Below are 8706 nucleotides of genomic sequence, written 5' to 3'. Positions count from 1 at the left end.
GTGTTTCTAGCAAAAAGCTGTTGGGGATGCCATAATTATTTTCTATGTTGTTGTTGTTGTTAAGTGATGGAGAGTCAGTTCTGACTGACAGTGACCCTGTATAGGGTTTCTGAGGAGCGGTTTGTGAGTTTGAATCGCCAACCTTGCAGTTCAAACTGACCTTGCGGTCAAGTGCTTATCCTACAGGACCACACCAAGACTTCTAGCTCTCTCCATTTCCTTCTGAACTCTCACAAGAATTGCTTTTGATGTCCATAATTGTACCAACTGCTTCTTCAAGGCAATCTAGACTTTTACTACTGACACTTTAAGACTCTTCCAGCTTTTATTCTTCACCCAATTCCCAAACTGCTTCTACATTTTAGGTATCTATTAGAGCAACATCGTACTCTTCTGGTGCCAAGTTCTGTCTTAGTTATTACTACTGCTATAATAGGAATACCACAAGAGTAGACTTTAACAAACAGAAACTATGATTTTTTTCATAGTTTAAACTATGATTTTTTTCATAGTTTAAGAGAAGTCTTTCTCTTTATGTCCTCGTGGAGGAAGCTCCTTGCCTCTTCAGCTTCCAATTCCTGATTCCTTGGAGATCTCCATGTGATTTGGCATCTCTTTTACCCTGTTTCCACTTTACTTGCTTGTTTGATATCTGTTATATCTCAAAAAAAGATTGATTTAAGATACACCTTATACTCATCCTTCTTCACTCACAAAACAAAGACAACCCATTCCCAAATGGGATTATAACCACAGGCAAGGCATAGAGATTAGGATTTACAACACAGATTTTTGTATGGACTTAATCCTATTCATAGCACAGGGGTTGGAGAGCCATGACAATTTGAAAATTAAAGCCCATATGATTATAATTTTGTTTACTACGAAGATCTGGAAACATTAAGATTGGTTTTAGAGAAGTAAATGAAGATCACAAAAAGTTAGGTGACAATCTGACATCACAGAACTGGTGAGAGTAAAAATTTAAGCTTCAGTCTAGTTCATTTTCCACTTTACCCAACTGGTTAAATGAACTCACTTATTGAGAAAACAATCTATATTTTAGTGGCAGCATAATTTCTGTGATTTTTTTGAAACTGATTTAAGTTCTTAAGAACAGGGGTTACGTCCCATACTTCTCTTTCCCGCAGGGCACATGGTTGAAGTTTAATCAATATCTGTTGAGTCATTTGATTCATTCATGAGAACCAGCATCAGCATCTTCTCTGAGTGTGTGGGCAGTTATTGGCAAGGATTGGGAAGATGAGGCAGTTAAATAGATCTTATGTCACCAAGTAATCACTCACTTTGAAATGAAGCAGTGGAAGTCCTGTTAGAGTTAGTTGGAAACTGGGGAGAAAAGCACGTGAAAGATAGTAGGAAGGGACTGAGTTTAGGGACGTTAGCAATGATTAGACGCAGTCAGGAATCTGAAACAGAAAGAAGGATTGACAACTGGTCCCTATTCATTCAGTAAATATTTATTAAGTGCCTAACCCTCTCCAGGCCTTGTTCTAGGGACTAAGGGTTCAGCAATGGACAAAATAGAGCTGACATAAAGTAAAAGCATTTTGAGAGTTGTTGTTATTGCCTTTAAAATGTTTCTGACTCACGGAGACCCTGTGTGTGTAGACTAAAACTGCTCCATGGGATTTTCAAGGCTATGACCTATCAGATCACCACTATTTACACATGTTGGATTGCTAACCACAAGGTCAGCAGTTTGAATCTACAGCTGTTCTGTGGGAGAAATATGTGGCTTTCTGCTACCATAAAGAATCATAGCCTCAGAAATGCTATACAGGGTCTGTATGAGTAAGAATCTTCTCGATGGTACACAACCACGATCTTCACTTGTTGAAGTCCTGGTGTAGTGCTGGGTCAACAGTTAAAGCCACCAGCTGCTCCTCAGAGACCCTATGCAGGGTTGCTATGAGTCAGAATCAACTCAGCTGTGCCTAATAACAGCATATGCTCTTGTTAGGAGTCCTGGTGGTACTACTGGCTAGGCATTGAGCTGCTAACAGAAATGTTGGTAGTTTAAATCTGTCAGGTGCTCCATGGGAGAAAAATTAGGCTTTCTGCTTCTGTAAAGGTTTATAGACTTGGAAATCCTTTGTAGGGTCACTCTGAGTGGGAATTGATTTGATGGCAGTGACTTTAGTTTGGTTTTATATTTTCTTGTGGTTCTAGGAAGATGGTAAAGCTTAGATTTGAAAAATGTACATCCCCATTTGTTTTAAAAAATGTAAGATATATATGATATATGAAAAGATTGTAAGTTAGAAGTAGGAGAGATAAGTAAATAAAAATACTTTAAAAGCATGGGAATCCAAGAAGGTGCCAGAGATAAGCCTAGTTGTTGTTGTTGTTGTTGTTGCTAAGTGCTGTTGAGTCGGTTCCAACCCATAGTGACCCTGTATAGGGTTTCTGGGAAGCAGCTGGTGAGTTTGAACCACAGATCTTGCAGTTCAAACGGATTTTGCAGTCCAGTGCATTAACCCAGGACTCTAAAGCAGGTACTTTAAATGGGATGTAACCATGGCAATGAAATGATATACGATAGGATGAATGTGGGGCTGATGTTCTCCCATGTAAACGATCACATAATTCACAATAAAACATTGAAAACAAAACAAAAAAGCATGGGAATCTAAGAAGGCACCAGGGATAAGGCTAATTACTAGTACACCAAGACCTTCAACACAAGAGTTATAGAGGTAACTTTCAATTCCCCAGTGACTAAAGCCCAGCACATGGTGTTGTTTGTGCTCTTGTTGTTGTTGTCAGGTGCCTTCGAGTTGGTTCCAACACCTACTGACCTATGTACAACAGAACGAAACAGTGCACAGTCTTGGGATATCCTCACAGCTTTTGTGATGTTTGAGTTCATTGTTGCAGCCACTGTATCAATCCATCTTGTTGAGGGTCTTCCTCCTTTTTGTTGGCCTTCTAGTTTGTCAAGCATGATGTACTTTTCCAGAGGTTTGTCTTTCCTGATAGAATGTCCAAAGTATATGTGATGAAGTCTCACCATCCCCACTTCCAAAGAGCATTCTGACTGCACTTCTTCCAAGACAGATTCGTTTGTTCTTTTGGTAGTCTGTGGCACTTTTAATATTTTTTGTAAACACCATAATTCAAATGCATTGATTCTTCTGTGGTTTTCCTTATTGTCCATCTTTTGCACGCATATGAGGCAATTTAAAATACGAGGACTTTAACCAGGCACATCTTACTTCTTAAAAGTCATCTTTCCTTTTTAGCACATGATGGTATCAGTTATATAAACAAAAAGCAAGTAAGAAAAATAGAAACAGTTCTCAGGAAGAAAACTAGCTAATCCTGATATTTAGATCAGAAGGAAAGGTCTCTTAGAATTCGCCAAAAACTAGTTGATTCTGTGGGTGGGAGAGCCCTAGTGGTACTGTGGTTTAAGCACTCAGCTGCTGACTGGAGAGTTGGCAGTTCAAACTCACTAGCTGATTCATGGGAGAAAGATGTGACAATCTGCTTTAGTAAAGATTCACAGCCTTGGAAACCTTATGGGGCAGTTCTATTCTATCATATAGGGTGTCTATGACTTGGACTAGACTCCAGAGCAATGGGTTTGGGTTTGGTTTTGTGGTACATATGGTTAAGAGATTCATTACCGATCACAATGTTGGCAGTTCAAAACCACCCCGAGGTATCTCAAAAGAAAGGCCTGATGATAGGCTTCCAAAAGGTCACAATCTTGAAACTCCAATCTTGGAGCAGTTCAACTCTTTATACATGGAATTTCCATGGGTCAGAACTGACTTGATGGCAGCATTGATTTTATTTTTGTATGTGTAGATGTGATACAGGACTACATCAAGAGCACTTTCAGATTAAGCAAGGAGTGTTGTCACCTTGAATCTCATGGTGAGTCTCTGTGAGTTCATATTTCATCTTCAGGTAGTATCTACAGGGCAAGCCTGTCTATGGTAAGTCTCTTTAGCTTTATGCAACAAAGACATTACACACAAGAGAAAGGTGTGGGTATTGATCTCGGATGTGCCCCATGAGATAAAGAACTTTAATGTGATTCAGAGAATAGCTGGAGGCAGGCAGGAGGGTGATAAGAAAGCTTGATGGCAGTGTCTTGCAGAGAAATGTGTGTTTATAAACTTGATCTGAACAATCTTAGCGGGTTCACCCGGCTCCTCGTAGACATAAGGGTTTGGCAATGGGTGTTCTGTGATGTAGCGAAACAAGACCAGGTAAAGAATAGAAACATTCTGTCATGTTAGAAGAGAATGAATAGGTCTAGAAATGAAACTGTGTTACCTGTTCACTAGAAATGATCTTAAGTACATTTTTATTTAAGGAAAGTGCTATTCAGTCAGCTGGGCTATCTGTGAATGAGATAAACAGAAAACATTAAACTGTGGAAAGTCTCGATGCCTTTCACTCTCTACTTTTGGAGAAGGGTAAGATGGCTTAGGAATTATGAAGGAAGTTGGTTACTCATTATAAAGCAAGAAGCGACACCAAAAAATACCTAGGAGTGAAGGTTTAGGTGTAAGATGGAGGATCATAGTTCCTACAAAACATGATGAGCAACTTTGGGGATACTTAGCAAGTTCATATCCTTTACTTTGAGAGCACACACACTATACCCAGTCCCTGCAGCCAAGATCCAGCTCTTCCTCACATTAGCTAAGTAGAGCAAGGATAGGCATCTGACAAAGGGGATCTGATCCACAGGCTGGGCTGGACCATGGGATTTGGAAATGGGTGACAGAGAGACTGTAGCTGGTGATGGAGGTAGTGGATGGCATAGGCATCAGGCAGGAGTGGCTCTTGCCTCCATATATGGAAAAAGTATAGAAAGCAGGTATGCAGAGAGAGAGAGAGGAGTGAATCCTGAAGAGGCACAAGGAGAGACAGGGACCAGAGGCCATGTGACCTAAGGTACACACATAGAAACAGAGTCAGACGAGGGAAACTTTGGCTCTTGATGGCTTTTCAAACATAGGAGATGCCAAGGTATGTTTTTATTGAATATTTCTTTTTCTCTATCCTAGCCTGCCCTCCCTCCTTTTGCTTAAACTGGCTTGAGTGGGTTTTTGTGTCTCACATTAAATGCTCTCTGATCAAGACATTAAGTACATAGGAAATTTTTCTTTTCCTTTTCTTCTTTTTCTCTTTCCTTTCCTGCCCCTTGAGATAGAGGATAGAGGGATAATTACATGGCATAAATACTGTTGATGTATTATATATTTCTAAAGGAAATAACAAGCATTTTTTTCTTTTCTTTAGCAGCTATGCAGTTTGTTAAAAGGTTAAAAAAAGACAAAACACAGTTTCCAGTTGATTGTTAATGTACATGGTGATTGTATTTGATATGCATTCCTTTTCACTGCTGCTCCTTTTATTTCTTCCCCTATACTTCAGAGGTTCTCTGCTCAGTTCAGGTAGCTACATATAAGATTTTGGGAGAAAGGGATAACTCTGGATTCAGAGAACGAAAATGATACTTATGTTCAATATCTGGTTTAAGTATAAAACAGAGGTGACACACTCTTGCAGAATGAACGAGTTTGTTTTTGTTTCCAAACTCAAACTGGCTGGGGATAGGTGAGAGGCAGAGGGGAGATATCCTAGGTTAAACTTACAACCTTTTCTAGGGCGAGTACCATCTGGCACCAGAGAACACCTGAGTCAGCATCCAGTTGAAGACCAGCTGTCAGCAGGCAGCAGGTCTCCCATCAATTGACCTACAATAGAGACAATACTGTGGAACTCAAGAATTTGTTCAGTCTTATCCAAATGTACAAATTCTGTCATTCAAATGCCCTGATTCCCCAGCAGGAAGGGAGTGACCATGGTCTTCATGAGAGAAGTGATGTAGATGCCAATTAAGAAGATGATGTGTGTGCTAACCTGGACTAAACCAGCAAACCAGGAGAGTGATGGGAACCTCCTTCCCTCCACCCACGCACCTCTTTTAGATGCATCTAAAACTTCCCTTGGTGTTATTTAATTAAGTGCATAGTTCTGATAGCTTTTTTGTGAAAATTGATACTTTAGGATAATCGTTGGGTTAAAAAAATATTATTTATGTAATTAAGAAATCTCATTCCATCCTTTCCCCTCCTTTTTTTCTTGGTAAATGTTTAAAGCCAATGGCTAATGTGCTGTGCTGTTAACTGGAATGGTGAAGGTTCAAATCCACCAATGGGCTTCTTATAAGAAAGGTCTGAAAAATCAACATTAGTAGTCCAATGGGGCACAGGATTACTCTGTTACACAAATTGAATTGACTTGATGACAACTGTTTGTGGTTTTTAAAAAAAATATTGCTGTTGCTAAAAGTGCTGTCGATTATGCTCCAACTCATAGCGACCCTGTATAGGATTTCTGAGGATCGTCTGATGAGTTTGCACCGGCCACCTTGCAGTTCAAACTGACGTTGTGGCCCAGTGCATTTACCTGCAGTGCCATACCAGGACTCCTTTTAACTAACTTATCATTAGAACTGACTTCAATAATAAACCGAAGTTTTGAAAAGAAAATTAGGACAATGCTATAAAATTAGAAATCAATAACACAATGATCAAGGAGGAAAATAACACAAGGTTAACTACTCTTAAGTATTCAGTCATTGAGAACATTATGAATAGTAGCAGAACACTGTCTGTCAGATAGCACCAGAATATTGAATGGTGAAATATGATGAACATCATGAGAATACTGTCAGATATAGTGGCAGAAGATGAGAGGGAAAGATGAGCCCATCAGGGTGGAAGGAACTCACAATGAGACTAGGGAAAAGCTGCCCCTTCAAAGTAGACTTAACCATGATGACACGAATGGAGTAAAGCTTTTGAGATCTTCATTTGTTGATGGGAACAACTCAAAATGAAGAGAAAAAAGCTGCAAACATCCATTACTAATCTGAATGGGGAACGTATGAAGAATGAATCTAGAAAAATTGGAAGATGTCAAAATTGAAATGGAATGCATAAAAATCAATATCCTAGGAATTAGTGATCTGAAATGGACTGGCATTGGCCAATTTGAATCTGACAATCATATGGTTTACTATTCCTGGAATGGCAAATTGAAGAGCAATGGCATCACATTAATCATCAAAAAGAACATTTCAAAATCGATCTTGGAAGTATAATTCTGTCTGTGGTAGGATAATATCCATATGCCTACAAGGCAGAGCAGTTAATAAAACTATTATTAAAATTTATGCACCAACTGCTAAAGCCAGTGATGATGAAATTGAAGAATTCTACTGACTTCTTCAGTCTGAAATTGGTCAAACATGCAATCAAGATATATTGAAAATTACTAATAACTGGAATGCAAAGGTTGGAAACAAAGAGGAAGGATCAGTCGTTGGAAAACATGGCCTTGCTGATAGACATAATGCTGGAGGTTGCATGACAGAATTTTCCAAGACCAATGACTTGTTCATTACAAATACCTTTTTAAACAACATAAAAGAGAACTATACACATAGACCTCATTAGATGGAGTATGCAGAAAAAAAATTGACTATATCTTCCAGGGACAGATTATAGAACAGATCATCAATTGTTCTTACGTAGGCTCAGGCTGGAGCTAAAGAATATTAAAACAAGTAATTCTGTGAGAGCCAAAGTTTGACCTTAAATGTATCCCACCTGGATTTAGAAATCAGATCAAGGACAGATTTGATGTATTAGATACTAATGACCAAAGACCAAAAGAGTTATGGGATGACATCAAGAACATCATAAAGGAAGAAAGTAAAAGGTCATTGAGAAGATAAAGGAAAAAGGAAAAGACCAAAATGGATATCAGAAGAGACTCTGAAACTTGTTTTCCAGCATAGAGATACTAAAGCAAATGGAAGAAATGAAGAAGAAAAATAACTGAACAGAAAATTACAAACAGCAGCTCAAGAAGACAAAGTCAAATATTCAAACAAAATGTGCAAAGACCTGGAGTTAGAAAACCAAAAGGGAAGAGCATGCTCAGCATTTCTCAAGCTGAAAAAAACTGAAGGAAAAATTCAAGTGTCAACTTGCAGTAGTGAAGGATTCTATGGGCAAAATATTGAATGATGCAGAAAACATCAAAAGAGGATGGAAGGAATATACAGAGTCATGGTACCAAAAATAAATGGATGGTGATCAACCATTTCAAGAGATAGCATATGATCAAGACCCAATGACTAAGGAAATAAAGTTGAATACATGGAACTTGAACAACACCCTGCTGAAAAGCTACTGGGTAAAAGAAGAAAATAAACGTGAATTCATAAATTTCCTAGAAAGAAACCAGAATGAAAACACAACATACCAAAATCTTTGGGATACAGGGAAAGCGGTGCTGAGAGGACAATTTATTGTGATAAATGCGCACATCCAAAAAGAAGAAAGAACCAAAACTAACACATTAACACAGCATCTCCAACAATTAGAAAAAGACCAACAGAGGGAACCTACAGTCACCAAAAGAAAAGACATAATAAAGATTAGAGCAGAAATAAATGAGATGGAAAACAGAAAAACTATAGAAAGAATCAACAGGACAAGAAGCTGGTTTGAAAGGATTGACAAACCATTGGCAAACCTAACAAAAGAAAAGAGGGAGAAGACACAAATAACTCGCATTAGAAACAACACGGGTGATATCACAATGGAACCAAACGAAATCAAAAGGAGAATAACAGAATACTAT

Source organism: Chrysochloris asiatica, unplaced genomic scaffold (assembly GCF_000296735.1).
Source record: "Chrysochloris asiatica unplaced genomic scaffold, ChrAsi1.0 scaffold00113, whole genome shotgun sequence".
NCBI classification, from domain to species: domain Eukaryota; kingdom Metazoa; phylum Chordata; class Mammalia; order Afrosoricida; family Chrysochloridae; genus Chrysochloris; species Chrysochloris asiatica.
The sequence above is the reverse complement of the archived record's forward strand: the minus strand, read 5'-3'. Positions refer to the sequence as shown.